Source organism: Pongo abelii, chromosome 1, assembly GCF_028885655.2.
Source record: "Pongo abelii isolate AG06213 chromosome 1, NHGRI_mPonAbe1-v2.0_pri, whole genome shotgun sequence".
NCBI lineage: Eukaryota > Metazoa > Chordata > Mammalia > Primates > Hominidae > Pongo > Pongo abelii.
The window spans coordinates 55,625,501-55,641,480 of record NC_071985.2 but is presented as its reverse complement, the minus strand read 5'-3'; positions in this window follow the sequence as shown (position 1 = coordinate 55,641,480).

Sequence of the window (15,980 nt, the reverse complement as noted above, 5' to 3'; positions counted from 1 at the left end):
ATGCTAAAACATTAACACATAACATTCAAAAATATTTTTAAAAATATGCTTAAGTGAGATTGACTCCAGGAACCTAAAAATATGTTAATAGTATAAAATCTATCGTTATATGATCTATCATTTAATAAATGCATTGGTATAAATTATATGGCTATTTTGTAGATGAGGATAGTACATATAATTCCACACATTTTACCAAACCTGAATAAAACAGATTTTATATATTCTTCCCTAAAGTAGAATATATCTTTCTTCTTGCTAACTATCTGCCCCAAACCCAGTATCCAACTTAATGTGATTATATTGGAGGCAGTTTTGTAATATGAGAATCAAAAAGGATGCCCACTATTACTACAATTATTTAATATTTTACTGTCAGATTTAGCCAGTGCAGTTGGACAAGACTAAGAAACTACATGCATGAATATAATTTAGAGGAAGAGGAAAAACTATTTCTACTTGTAAAGTAGAATATGTGATACCCGGGAGTTCACAGTGTGGTAGGCTAAATTATGACCCCCATATAGGTCCACAGCCTGATCACTGGAATGTCTGAATATGGGACCTTTGCCTGGCAAAAGGACTTTGCAGATGTGATTGAATTAAGTCTCTTGGGATAAGGAGATCATCTTAGATAATCTGGATGTGTTTCCTGTAATCACAAGGCTCCTTATCAGAGGGACGCAGGAAGAGTCCGTCAGATAGAAGGTGATATAACAAGGAAGCAAAAGGCTAGATAGAAAGAAATTTGAAGATGCTGCACTGCTGGCTTGAAGATGGACAAAGGGAGCAATGAGCCAAAGGACAAGCAAGGCCTGTAGAAGCTAAAATAGGTAAGAAATCAGATTTTTCCGTAGAGCCTCCAGAAGGAGCCAGTCTTGTCAATACCTTGACTTTAGTCCAATAACATTGATTTCAAACTTCTTGCCACTAGAACTATAATAGCATACATTTGTGGTAGTTTAAGCCACTGATTTTATGTCAATTTGTTACAGTATTAAGGAAACCAATATAGAGACAATCTACCAAGAAACTTCTACAACAATATACCATCCTTAAAAGTAACGGAATCCAAAATTAACCTCAGAAATAGGTAATTTTCATGCATGCAAACTATATCCAGACAGAAGGCGTGTTAAAAATGAAAGCACTATTTCCTGTAACAACACAAAAGAGAAAATACATAGAAGTAAAAATTGTAAACACCGTGCAAAACCTCTGTGAGGAAGTCTTTAAAACACTACTTGAGAGCTCCTAAGTAGACTTAAAACAAATAGAAGTTTGGGAAGGTGTTCCTTTAGGGAGCAGGGGTGCATGTGTGGGTTCTTTAGAGAATGCTCTGGTGATCCGATTAATTCTCAGGCACTTTCTGTGGTGTGTACTGGACTTGTATGGGAACATATTCTTACCATGTCCCTGGAGGGAATACACAATGCCTACCTGGCCTTCTCTCTCTTTCTGCTCCACCATATCTTTTTCTGATACATTTTTCATGTTTTGACAGCTCCAGGCACTTAAACGACCACATCCACTGACTCAGGAATTCTAATACTGGAAATTATCACAGCATGTGAATGTGTGGGGATATGTGTATGTGTGTGTTGGGGGTGAGTGTTGTTGGTTCTGCCCAAATGATACATCTCAGTAAGTCCTGTGGGGTAGGAGCTGTGCCCAAGGCTAATAATTCACTAGACATAGAATGCATTACTTAATTCCTTTTGTTTTCAGCTGTGAATTCTAGTTGTAAATTTTGGGAACCAAAATGATATCACCATTGCCTTAAACCATTACCACACACATACACATACAAACATACACAAATACAACCCTAATAAACATTTATCAAAATTTTATAGAAGGAAACAAGCTTGGAGACATTATGTAAGTTTTTCAAGGTAAAATATTCAACACATGACAGGGTTAGAATTTAGCTCCAGTCTATCAGAAGCAAAAGTTCATGTTACACTCCTCAAACCATGATACCTCCACTTACTATGTCCTTCCCAAATGATATCAATATGAAATAATATTTTTAATATTTTTAATACCATTCTATTATTTTTGCTATCATATTATACCATGTTGAAAAATTCATATTTTTTCTTACTTTCATTGTGCTTTTGTTCTTTTTTCATCTATCATGTTCCTTTTTAGGCTCTTAGAACTTCATGCTTAAAGAGAGAGCTCAAGAGATCATATATAAGACAAGGGGGTGGAGGCAGTGAGAATGAGCTCTCTTAAATATTCCACTATTAGGAAGCTCTGATTTTCATGATTTTAGGAGAGATTTTAAAAATGGAAGGAAAAAAAATGAAAGAAAATTCAGAGAAAAATGTGGCCTTAGATAAAAGGTAGAATAAGATTATAGAACCAAGAGAGGAAGCAAGAATTTCATGAAGGTTAAGATAATCAATGCTGCCTAAAGATACATTAAGGTCAAACAGATTGAAGGCACAAATATAGTTGTAATAACAATGTGAGGTATCTTGAGTCAATAATATTATCTACATTTTCTCTATTGATTTTAGAATACCTTCCAAGTCCATTTTGCCAACTACCTTCTGTGTATTTTGTGTACTTTGTTACTAAGATTTCCTGCAAAATCATTTAAAGATTTCTCAAGGGTGACCTTATACTTAATTGCGTTTGTAATAGAGACACTGAAAAATAAACAAGTTGAAGTTGTTAAGATCTCATTAAAAAGTTCATTTTTTTTTACCGTGATACCAATTTTCTAAACATTTATATTATGATTTATACTCATAAGATTTTGCTGTTAGAGATACACCAAATTATAAAGAGAAGAGTTAATCTTCATAACTTTGTGAATAAATGCATATGACAGTTTGAAAGTTACACTTCTTAAGAGTATATAGTATCCTCATTGATTGTTACAGTGTTTTGCAGAAGGAATAGAGAGAGTATTACCATTCCACATTCTTTGGAGGATCTAAAGGTCATTATCTTCCAATGTTAAAGTAGCTTATTTTAAGTCTTAATTCATGAATATTGTCTGCTGAGAGTAAGGCTGTTCAGGACTAAGTTACAAGACATGAATATATGAGTTGCTGAGTTGGTAAAGAGGTCAAGATATAAATTCAGGTTCACTAAAATTTGTTCGAGCAGTGAAAATACTAGCTTTGCTGTAGAAAACTAAATGCATTTTTTTTTCTACATAAACTGATAAGCTTCCTTTTTGGTAATATGACAACTCTTTGAACCAGATGGCACACTTTTTGCTGAGCATGTTCTAAGGTCTTGCCTAAGTTGCAGAACAAAAGAGAACAAATTGTGGGAAGATTTAAATAGTAAAAAAATTCCTGTGTTTCTTTTGGCTTGATTAAAATAATATGTTAAAGCTGGGCATGGTGGCTCATGCCTGTAATCCCAACACTTAGGGAGGCTGAAGCAGGAGGATCTCTTGAGACCGGGAGTTCAAGACCAGCCTGGGCAACATAACAAGACCTCATCTCTATTAAAAAAATAAAAATAAAATATACAATGATTTTGCTTCAAGTAAAATGTATTCCTTTTGTTTTATATCTTTATTGAGGTATACTTCACACACTATAAAATTACCCATTTAAATTTGTACAAGTCAGTGGTTGGGGATATATTCACAGGGTTGTGCAACCATCACAAGTAAGTTCAGAAGGTTTGAATATCCCCACAAAGAAGCTCTATGCCTATTAGAAGTCACTCATTACCCACTTCCCACCATTATAGGCAATCTCTGATCTACTTTCTGTACCTATACATTTGTTTATTCTGGACATTCCATATAAATGGAATCAGATAATGTATGGTCTTCAGTGACCTGAGTTTTCACTCAGGATAATGTTTTCAAGGATCATGCTGTAGCTTGTATCGGCACTTTATTCCTTTTTAAATGCCTAATAATATTCATTGTGTGGTATACTGCATTTTGTTTATCTCTTCATGAGTTGATGGAGATTTGGATTGTTTCCATTCTTTTGGCTATGATGAATAATGCTGCTGTGAAGAACTTGTGTACACATTTTTGTGTAAATATATGTTTTCATTTTTCTTGAATATAGACCAGAAAGTGGAATTGTTAGGTCATATGGTTATCCTATGTTTAACATTTTGAGGAACTGCCCAGCTGTGTTTCAATGTAGCTGTACTGGAAAAAAAAAAAAAAAAAAAACCTGGCACTTCTGATAGTCTAAAAATAATTCTGCAGTCTACAAGATAAGTCAGCAGTGTTTAGCGGAAATTAAACAGGGAAAGGGAAGAATCTGGATCTAGTCCCAGCTCTGCCACTAATTAGTTGTTTGACCTTAAGCAACTCATTTACATTCTCCAAGTCCAAGTTTCTTCATTTGTAAAATGAGTGTGTGTTTCTTCAAACAAGCACAACTCTTGAATACAATTATAGCTACTTTACTTGGGTTTTCCATTGTCTCTTTAAAACTGCTTTGAGGCCTAATTTTTTCCTTGCTGAATAAAACACTTCAGCAAAGCCCATGACATTTCTGACTCCTATTAGACATTATGAAGGCTTCTGGTTACTTGAAGTCACTAAACATAGTCTTAATTGAGTAACAAAATTACCCATTGTCACATGTAATAAAAACTCTGAACCTAATGTCAATTAGAGGCTTCCTCAAGACCCAGCTTAAATCAGGAATGCTATTGTTAGTGAACCCTCAAGAGTTGGTGTGTCAAAGCCATAAGAGGAAGAGGAGCAGAAAGACTTTGTCATGGACAGTGTAGATGATCTGGCTTGGACACACTCTGGACTTGGCAGATGTTTTAGATGATTTTATTCCTGTACTAGCTTGCTAAGTCTGCTGTAATAAAATACCACAAACTGGGTAGCTTAAACCACAGAAATTTATTCTCTCACAATTCAAGAGGTTAGAAGTGCAGAATTGGTTTCTTCACAGGCACTGAGAGGGAGAATCTGTTGGCTTCTCTCCAAGGTTCTGTTGGGTTTTGGCGATCATTAGCATTCCTTGGCTTATAGACATATCATTATAATCTCTGCCTGTGAAGACCTTCAGCTTCACCTGGCATTCTAGTGTGTGCGTCTCTGTGTCTAAATTTCCTCTTTTTTATAAGCACACCAGTCATACTGGATTAGAACACTCAGTGGCCTCATTTTAATTTGATCATATCTGTAAAGACCCTATTTCCAAATGAGATCACATTCTGAGATACTAGGAGTTAAAATTCCAGTAGATTTTTTTCTTGGAGGTGGGGGACACAATTCAACCCATAACAACTCCAAAATAATCTCTCTTCCTTGGGATCGTACTATTCATCTGTAACCCTTGACTGTGACTTCCTAGTGCCCCCCAAGAGGCACCTCCACCCAATGGATTTAGGCTTGGCCACACAGTTTACTTTGAACATTGGAAAGGGAAGATGTGGAAATTCTCAATGGATGCTTAACAGAGCATGTGTGCCACAGCTCACCCCCTCAAGGGTCTACTGTCTGCTATGAGGACAGCACAACCTCAAGATTTCCTCTCTTCCAATTTGGATTCTGGAATGAAAAGACACGTGGATAGTAGACCTTCTGAAATCTTAGATCTGATTGAAGCTGAAGTTAAAATACTGTATACCCATCATATAACAAGAACAAGACGTACATTTTCTTATTATAAACCACTGAGATTTGGGAGCTGTTTGTTGCCATGGCAAAAGTGACATAGAGGGCTTTTATTTGTTTTTGGTAACACCTCATCCCTGAGACCTTTCACTTGTTCCACCTGATTCAAGTGATGCATCTCTGGCTTGTTGTTGACAATGAGTTCTTATTGATTTGGTTATATCACTAGTCTCCATTCCAGGTTTCCTCATCCCTGAGACCTTTCACTTGTTCCACCTGATTCAAGTGATGCATCTCTGGCTTGTTGTTGACAATGAGTTCTTATTGATTTGGTTATATCGCTAGTCTCCATTCCAGGTCTGTTCACTGCATTAGGCAGTCATCTTTGATGGATAGTGTCAAAGATGACAGGAATATTCCCTGACACTGGCACCCTACTCTTTCTGGCCTACCCTTTGTCCAAGGAAAATGCCCACACATTCTTTGCTAGGACAAACTTTGGAAGTTCAGATTCTTCAAAGCAGCCAGTTCCTTCTTGACTCATCCATTAGCAGGGAGCCAGCCCCTTCCTTGCTCTCCAGGTTTTTTAGGTAAGAGTCAGGCACTAGACTACTAGGTGTCGCCAAACGTTATGAAATACATGTTAAACGGGCCAGTGTTTTGCATGTTGTCCACAAGTCTGTGGCAGTCACGTATGCTGCTCAAATCTTCAGGCTAACCTACTGTGAGGAGCATAGCTGACTGACAGTCCCTTCTGCTGCCTCTTCAATTACAATGTTTGCATCAAGGCTCCACTTACTCTGGTTGCTTTCATGTAATGACTAAGCACAGTAGGGTACTACTGCTAGTCCATTTCTACCTGATAGGGATTACCTGTAATTAGGGTTGCCAGAGAAAATGCAGGATACCAATTAATTTTGACTATAGGTCAACAGTAAGTAATTTTTTTGTGTAAGTATACATACAATATTTGGGGAATCCTTCTACTAAAAATTATTTTTGTTGATTTCAAAATCAAATTGAACTGGTTATCCTATATAATTATTTGCTAAAACTACCTATAATGACAATGGTTGCTTCAGTGCATCCCACCATCCTTGCTGAAAATTACTAGAAATGCACTAGTATGAGGCTCTTCTGTCCAACCCTTCTTTACCTCCACTGTTTTACAAGTGTCAGACCTGCATGATGGCTTGGATATTTGCTCTGCCAATTCCTGCTTGTTTCCCCTTATCCTTGGCTGGCATTTTCCCCCAAAAAACTCTTGTACCTCTAAGCCCATTGTATTAGTTCATTCTCACACTGCTATGAAGACATACCTGAGACTGGGAACTTTATAGAAAAGAGGATGAATTGACTTACAGTTCTGCAGGCTGTAAAGGAAGCATGGCTAGGAGGCCTCAGGAAATGTACAATCATGGTGGAATGTGAAGCGAAAGTAAGCACGACTTACCTTGGTGAAGCAGGAGAGAGAGGGAGAAAAAGAGAAAACAGAGGGGCCACACACTTTTTTTTTTTTTTTTTTTTGAGGTGGAGTCTCACTCTGTCACTCAGGCTGGAGTACAGTGGTGCAATCTCTGCTCACTTCCAGCTCCTCCTCCTGGATTCATGCCATTCTCCTGCCTCAGCCTCATGAGTAGCTGGGACTACAGGTGCCCGCCACCACATCCGGCTAATTTTTTGTATTTTTTTTTTTTTTTTAGTAGAGACGGAGTTTCACTGTGTTAGCCAGGATGGTCTGAGGTACCACATACTTTTAAACAATCAGATCTCATGGAAGCTCACTCACTGTCACCATAACAGCAAAGAGGAAAGCATCCCCATGATTTAGTCACCTCCCACCAGGTCCCTCTCCTGAAACATGAGGATTACAATTTGAGATGAGATTTGGGTGGGGACACAGAGCCAAACCATACGAATGCACCCCTGGCTCCTTTGAAATCTCATGTCCTTCTCACATTTCAAAACCAACCACGCTTTCCCAACAGTCCCCCAAAGTCTTAACTCATTCCAGCATTAACTTAAAAGTCCAAGTCCAACATCTCATCTGAGACAAGGAAAGTCCCTTCTGCCTAAGAGCCTGTAAAATCAAAAGCTAGTTAATGACTTCTAAGGTACAATGGGGGTACTGGCATTGGGTAAATGCTCCTGTTGCAAAAGGGAGAAATTGGCCAAAACCAAGGGGCTACAGGCACCATGCAAGTCTGAAAATCAGCAGGACAGTCATTAAACCTTAAAGCTTCAAAATCATCTCCTGTGACTCCATGTTTCACATCCAAGGCATGCTGATGCAAGAGGTAGGCTCCCATGGCCTTGGGCAGCCCCACCCCTGTGGCTCTGCAAGGTACAGGTACAGCCCCTGCAGCTGCTTTCATGGGCTGGCATTGAGCATCCATGGCTTTTCCAGGCACATGGTGCAAGCTGTCAGTGGATCTGTAATTCTGAAATCTGGAGGACGGTGGCCTTCTTCTCACAGCTCCACTAGGCAGTGCCCCAGTGGGGACTCTATGTGGGGGCTCCAACCCCACATTTCCCCTTTGCACTGCTCTAGCAGAGGTTCTCCGTGAGGGCTTTGCCCCTGCAACAGACATCTGCCTGGACATCCAGGTGTTTTCATACATCCTCTGAAATCTAGGCAGGGGCTCCCAAGCTTCAACTCTTGCCTTCTGTGCACCTGCAGGCTCAACACCACATGGGAGCTGCCAAGGTTTGGGGCTTGGACCCTCTGAAGCCGTGGCCTGATCTGTACCTTGGCTTCTGTTAGCCACAGTATGAGGTGGAGAGGCTGGGACACAGGGCCTTATGTCCCAAGGCTGCACAGAGCAGCAGGGCCTTAGGCCTAGCACATGAAACCATTTTTCCCTCCTAGAGCTCCAGGCCTATGATGGGAGGGGCTGCTGTGAAGGTCTCTGAAATGCTCTGGAGACATTTTCCCCATTGTCATGGATTAACATTCAGCTCCTCTTCACTTATGCAAATTTCTGCAGCAGGCTTAATTTCTTCACCAAAAATGGGGTTTTCTTTTCTACCACATGGCCAGGCTGTAAATTTTCCACTTTATTCTCTGCTTCCCTTTTAAATGTAAGTTCCAGTTTCAGATAATATCTTTGTTCACGCATGTGAGCATACACTTTTAGAAATAGCCAGGTTATCTCTTGAACACTTTACTGCTTAGAAGTGTCTTCCACCAGACACCATAAATCATCTCTCTCAAGTTCAAAGTTCCATAGATCTCTAGGTCAAGGGCAAAAATGGCACCAGTCTTTTTGCTAAAGCATAGCAGGAGTGACCTTTACTCCAGTTCCCAATAAGTTCTTCATCTTCAACTGAGACCACCTCATCCTGGAATTCATCATCACTATTAGCATTTTGGTCACAACAATTCAACAAGTCCATAGGAAGTTCCAAACTTTCCCACATCTTTCTGTGTTCTTATGAGCCCTCTAAATTGTTCCAACCTCTGCCTGTTACCCAGTTCCAAACTCAATTACAGATTTTCAGGTTATCTTTATAACTGTGCCTCACTTTCCTGGTACTAATTTTCTGTATTTGTTCATTCTCACACTGCTATAAAGACATACCTGAGACTGGGTAATTTCTAAAGAAATGAGGTTTAATTTACTAACAGTTCTGTAAGCTTAACAGGAAGCATGATTAGGAGGCCTCAGGAAATTTACAATCATGGTGAAGGGGAAGCAGGCATATCACCATGAAGAAACAGGAGAGAGAAACAGAGAGAGAGAGAGAGAGAGAATGGAGAAATGACCGGATCTCATTATAACTCACTCACTATCATGAGAACAGCGAAAGGAAAATCTATCCCCATGATCCAATCACCTCCCACCAGGCCCCTCCCCTGATATGTGGGGTTACAATTTGAGATGAGATTTAGATAGGGACACAGAGCCAAACCATATCACCCATCTTGACATCTGCTTCTCAGGGGACATGAACTGACACATAGTCCTTTAGAATCTGATAAAATATGTATCTTTATCACCACTGAAAATTCTATTTTAATTTTGCTATGTGGATATTGTACTAGATGATTGCTGAAGTCCTTCCAGCTATATTTTATAATTCTAAGTTTCTTCTTAGGTCGAGAGAGATTACATTTTTAAAAATAACTCAATTTTCCTGTATAAAAATGAAAGTAAGACTTAACTTGTTCAGGACTGATTTCCTGTTACTTTAGGCCTCCTCTAACATGCTATCAAAATTGGTTTACCAAAATACTCTAAATGACAGTAAAATGAGGTAAGAAATCAGGTCACCTTTCCATTTATCATAAAAGCTGCAACCTACAGACTATACTCCAGCTAGTGCTCCCACCTTTGATTACTAAAATGGTAGAATTGGGTCAGATAACAAGTTTCTGCTATGTTGGATAGCTGCAGTCTCCTGGCTTGAACCCCAGCCTACCAATAAAGCTAGAAGAAGAAACAGGCTCTTCTCCAATCATATAACTAAAAAATCTCCACTACCAACTGCCAGGTTCCTTTCCTGGAATCTATGCCCAGTCCTACTAAATACTAGTTTTCTGGGCCATATTGAGGTGGGTGATGATGTGCAGACACACCTTCTATTTTTTCAGTTTCTATTGCTTTTTTTCCAATAAATGCTGTTCAGCAAACAAAATGTGTTCTATATGGCCATTGTCTTTCTGTTATTGAAATAGCTACTATAGCCGAGGCATTTTTTTTTTTTTTTTGGAGACTGAATCTTGCACCATCACCCAGGCTGGAGTGCAGTGGCACAATCTTGGCTCACTGCCACCTCTGCCTCCTGGGTTCACGTGATTCTCCTGCCTCAGCCTCTCGAGTAGCAGGGATTACTGGCACACACCACCACACCCAGCTAATTTTTTGTATTTTTAGTAGAGACGAGGTTTTACTATATTGGCCAGACTCGTGACCTCAAGATCCTGACCTCAAGATCCGCCTGCCTCAGCCTCCCGAAGTGCTGGGATTACAAGCGTGAGCCACCGTGCCTGACTGGCCAAGGCATTTTTATTGGTGTCCAGCATGGAATGCTAGTAACAAATCAAGGGACCAGAAATCAGTCTACGAGTGGGAAATCTTTACATGTGGTGGTGTGGTATGGCTGAGATGGCCTGATGCTTCTGTTGTGCTACACAGTTCAGTTAAATGGAAACCATGAAGAAGGGGCACTAAACCCCATAAACCATGTGAACTCCATCATCCCTGACTCTCGAATTAAGGAAATAACCTCAATAAAACCAAGTCAATCAGTTGATCTACCACCTAGGATTTTCCTATAAAGCTATTATTATAATTGTTATTATTTTAGGAAAGAAATGTGATGAAAAGGTTATTGTACCCAATCCTACTTAAATCAACTAACCATTTAGTGTGTAAGGTAGATAGAATACTAGGAAAAATATGAGCCATCTGAAGGATGGAGATGAGGAAAGCCCAAAAGTGTGCACCATACATATCAGATTAGGATACCAACACACTTGGTGTGATGGGGTGGCCTCTAAGGAGCTGTCTCCTGGGACCCTATTATTGGGCATTGGGAAAGTATAAAAGACACTATTGCTGCCTCACTCAAATCTCTTTTACCAGATCAGTGCCTCCAGCCTTCTACTGCTTGGACGTTGGCTATTAACAGCTCATAGTTATATTCTGTTCCTGATAATTGTTCTTGACTAAAGGAAATTACTCACCCAGACATGTCGGAGGAGTAAAGCCTTTCCTCAGAGACAGCTGATAGCCAGTTTTTAATAGATATTGGGTACAAATAGTCACCCCTCTTTCCTCAAGTTGAGACAGCTCTCTAGTGTCAGTCATACTCCAGAAAGCCCTGTTCGATCAGGCTAGACTTCAGCTGAGCCCATTTCTTTGCCTAGTTTCTTCCTCAGTTCAATCCTATTACCTGCTCCTGTACTGGATTCAGTTGAGAGCAATCACTCCATAAATCACTTGCTCAAGAATCCTTGTCTCAGGCTCTTCTTCTAGCAAAACTGACTTAACGGAAGAAGGGCTTAATGCTCTCACAGAAGATAAGTAATAATATAGTGAAACAAGGGAGAAGGTCAGTGATTTGCCAAGTCATGCTGTTGTTAAATCCAGGCCCATGTTCTCACTAGGACTGAAGTTGCTATTTCCCCAATCATAAAACGTAAACAAACATTTCCGTGTTCAAGGGCCGGAGTTCCTCTCCATGAATGTGATATCTGACAAGCCCTGCTAAATTCCTCTATGATCTTTCTGAACCTTGTTGCATAATGAGAAACCACACACCTTATCTTGTTCCTGGGTCTTGGATTTTCCTCTAATACATACTGACCCAGAAAGTCTGATGATAATCATATCTTGTGTGTCTTTGGGCAACAGAAAATAACCCCTATAGTTACTAAGGAAAGGATAAAAAATTAAAAGGAAGTAACTGTGTGACTTCTCTCTTTACATCCAAATTATTTGAGTGGATAGAAAGATTTTGTAGATTAAATTATTCATATTTCAATCACTCTCAATAACTTGTTCACTTTAATGTAAAATATCTCTCTCTTTTCTATTTGGCTCTGCACTCTTTTTATTTTTATTTTTTGGTTCTGTCTTATCAGTTTTTCAAACGTTGCTCGGGAAGTAATATTCAGGTGCTATTATTCTCAGTAAACAAATGAGAAAATAGAAGTGGAATTTAAATCATGATTTCATGTTTTCCCTGGAGTGGAAAGCATGGGTCTAGATATAGAAGTATAACTTTAGTTAGAATAATTGCAACTATAATTTTAGACTGAGCCTCACTAATTAGGATTTGTGGACTCGTGTGTGGTAGAGATATTTTAATATGCTTTGTCAAAATACTACTTCTCATATTTCTACCAAATAAACCTCAAAACCTCTTAGGCTTTAATTAGCTACTGCAGTTTATCAATAAGAAATGAAAGAAGTCAAAGGTAAGTGGAAGATATTTTACAGACCCAGGATTAGAATGAGAGAAGATAGCACCTTGAGATGAGAAGGCGAGAAGCAGCTTACAGTTTGAAAAAAAATCCAAAGGAAGCTCAACAATGCTTTCCAAGGTATATTTCAGTGTTAAACAGGTGCGTTAGTCCATTTTCATGCTGCAGATAAAGACATACCTGAGACTGGGCAATTTACAAAATAAAGAGGTTTATTGGACTTACAGTTCCACATGACTGGGGAGGCCTCACAATCATGGCAGAAGGAAAGGAGGAGCAAGTCATATCTTATGTGGATGGCAGCAGGCAAAGAGAGAGCTTGTGCATGGAGACTCTCCTTTTTTAAACCATCAGATCTTATGAGACTTATTCATTATCAGGAGAACAGCACAGGAAAGACCTGTTCCCATGATTCAATTACCTCCCACTGGATCCTTCCCACGACATGTGAGAATTCAAGATGAGATTTGGGTGGGGACACAGCCAAACCATGTCAACAGTTTATGGTCATAATATGTTATATAAGACACTGTCATAATAGTTTATTAAAAGAATCTATAATCCCTTATAGTCTAATAATATTATACTCATCACTGCAAAAGGGAGATGGTATCTTACAGTTATGATGGACCCCATGGCAGGTGGAGATTTTTTCTGCAGATTACACATCCTGGCTTAATCAGCAACTAGATTACAGGAAACTGACTACATATCTTTGTGTCAGAAGTTTCCTCTTCCACAATATGGGAATAATGATGGTATAGACTTCAGAGTATTGTCAAATGGAATTAATATAATGAAACTTCAGGCACATAGTAATAGATCAATAAATTATACATGTTTTTATGTTTCTTTTTGCGTTTTATTCCTTTCACTTACCTAGTCTTTTAGCTTTTATCAAAATGTTTACACCACACTTGGTTATTTTGAAATATTTTGCCGAAACAATGGTGAATGCTTAGTGCTCAACACCATTTTACTTCTTTCCTATCATATTCTTTTCAAATATTAAAAAAAAAATAGTTATTCTGGACATCCAGAATACTATATCCTAATCAATAATTTAAAATCCTATAAGCAGGGCAAAGGAAACTAAGATTCTCTGAACAACTATTGTGAGTTATTTCCAAAGTGAAATGCTTTATTTTATTTTGTTGTTTTCTAATTATACACATATCTGTGAAAGAGTTTGGCAAATACAAACAAATTTGAAGAAAAAAAGTAAGTCCTCCATAGCCCCACTGATCTGTGTACCCATTTTCAGAGTTTAAAGATTTACTTTAAATTTTTAAAAGTAATATTGTCCTAATTATTAGAATAATCTGTTTCATTTACTGAATGTGTATGCTGTTAAAAATTACTATATAATTAGCGATTCTTTCTCTGCTTGATATACCAGTATAATTACCTTAAATTTTAGATGTTGCTCCTGTTTTGCTACTCAATATTTAGTTAAAGAATTTCACCTATTCATTCTCTTTGTGATTACTGACATATTTGGGCCTATTTCTTTTAATCTATTTGCTACTACCTATTTAACCTCTCTCCCCCAGCCTTCTCCTCCGCTCCCCTTTCCATCCTTTATTATTCTTTCCTTCTCATTACTTTTTCCTCTCTTCTTCTTTTGGGTTGATTGGGTTTCTCTTTCATGTCAATTTTTTTTTTACTACTACCACTAGTTGGTATACTTGGTTGGTATACTTGGTTTCTAGTATTTTAAATGTTCCCCAAGTGATTTAAATGTGTCTATTTTACTTAACACTGTATAAATTTAATCAATATTTTATCCCTCTCATGAATAATTTTATTCACCAATTCCATTCATCATATAATATTTTGTAGTACTTCTCCTTTAACTTTCCTTTATCCCCCAAATTAGACATTATTTTTACTGTTATTCATTTAGTATTTTAAATATTCATATTTATCATTTACTTTCGTGATCATTTTTTCTTTTATTACAGACTATGCATCTGGGTAATTTTCCTTCTTTACTAAATACATCCTTTATAAGGAGTTCCTTTGGTGTGGATCTGTTGGCAGCAAGTTCTTGAAGACTCTTCTAAAAATATTCTTATTTAGCTCTTATTTTTGAAAGACAACTTTTCTCAGTGTAGACTTCTAGGTTGATAGTATATTCTATTCTCTTAGTTCATTGAAGATAATATTTCATTATTTTTCAATTTCCAAAAGTTAGTTGTTTGTCTACTTGTTATTTTTCTTTGGAGTAATCTTTTCTTTATGGCTGCATTTAGGTTCTTCCTTTGATTTTTGACCATTTCACTACTGTGTCTCCAGGTGTGAAATTTTTAGAGCTTTCTGAATCTAGGAATGAATTTTAAATCATTTTTTGAAAGTTTTCAGCCATTATATGTTTCATTTTGCCTCTTCCCAGTTATCTCTGCTATTTACTCTGAAAATGTAATTAGCCTATATTAGGCCTTTCCAACCTACCCTTGAAGAGTCTTGTCTTTTCTCATAGTCCCCTATGTTTTTTTGCTGCATCAGTCTTTCAGCTCACCAACTATCTCCTAAGTTATGCCCTAACCTTAGGATTAAACAATTATTTTAATTTGTATTTTTAATTTTAATTTTTTCCTTATATAATTTTTGTATTGGTCTGATTAATTTACATAGAAGCTTTTACTTTGTAATGCTTCAGCTTATTGCATTATTTTAAAATCTAATAAGTGTATTATACTTATTTTCAAGCCCATTTCTGGGCTTGAAGATATTGAAATCTTCGGTCTGCAGTTTTGTTTCCATAGACCACTTCTTGCTCTTGTCCATGTGAAATCTTGCTCATGGCAGCCTCTTCTCTACTACTTTTGAAATTAATGTGAGATTGTGGATTCATGCTTCTTGGACCTTAGTTTTTGAGAATATTTCGAGTCCTGAGTTTAAGGTGAATTTATCCAGGAAGGGTATGGATTTACCTCTGATAGGCTTCCACCGGGGAAACATTAATGTAAGACCAATTTACAAAATATTTGCCTCAAGATTTTACAACTCATTGATTTTACAGTGAGTAAGATGAATTCTAGTCACAATCCCTGAAATATAAATTTCTTCTTCAGAGTTCTCAGGGAGACTTTTATTTCTGATTTTTGCTCTTCAAGTCCAGGCTGAGAAAACAGAGGGTATTCCTGTGCTCTCCCTTCACAGAAGACATATAAAATTGTCTTACGGTTTTCAGTCATTATCTGACAGAACCTTCAGATCACGTTGGTTTTATGCAGGCTTCTCTAATTAGACCTCCCAATATATTTGTTACTAAGGCTTTAACTCCTTCACCTCTAATTCCATATATGGTCCCATAAGACCAAGATTCTAGGAATGCCACAGATCCACTGAATAGAGAAAATGGGGGACAGAAGATTGGATAGCAGGATTTTTTGTTTTTGCTTATTCTTTGGCTGCAGTTCTAGGAGACCTGCTGCATTCTATGTTAAAAACTCCTTCTGGGTGGCC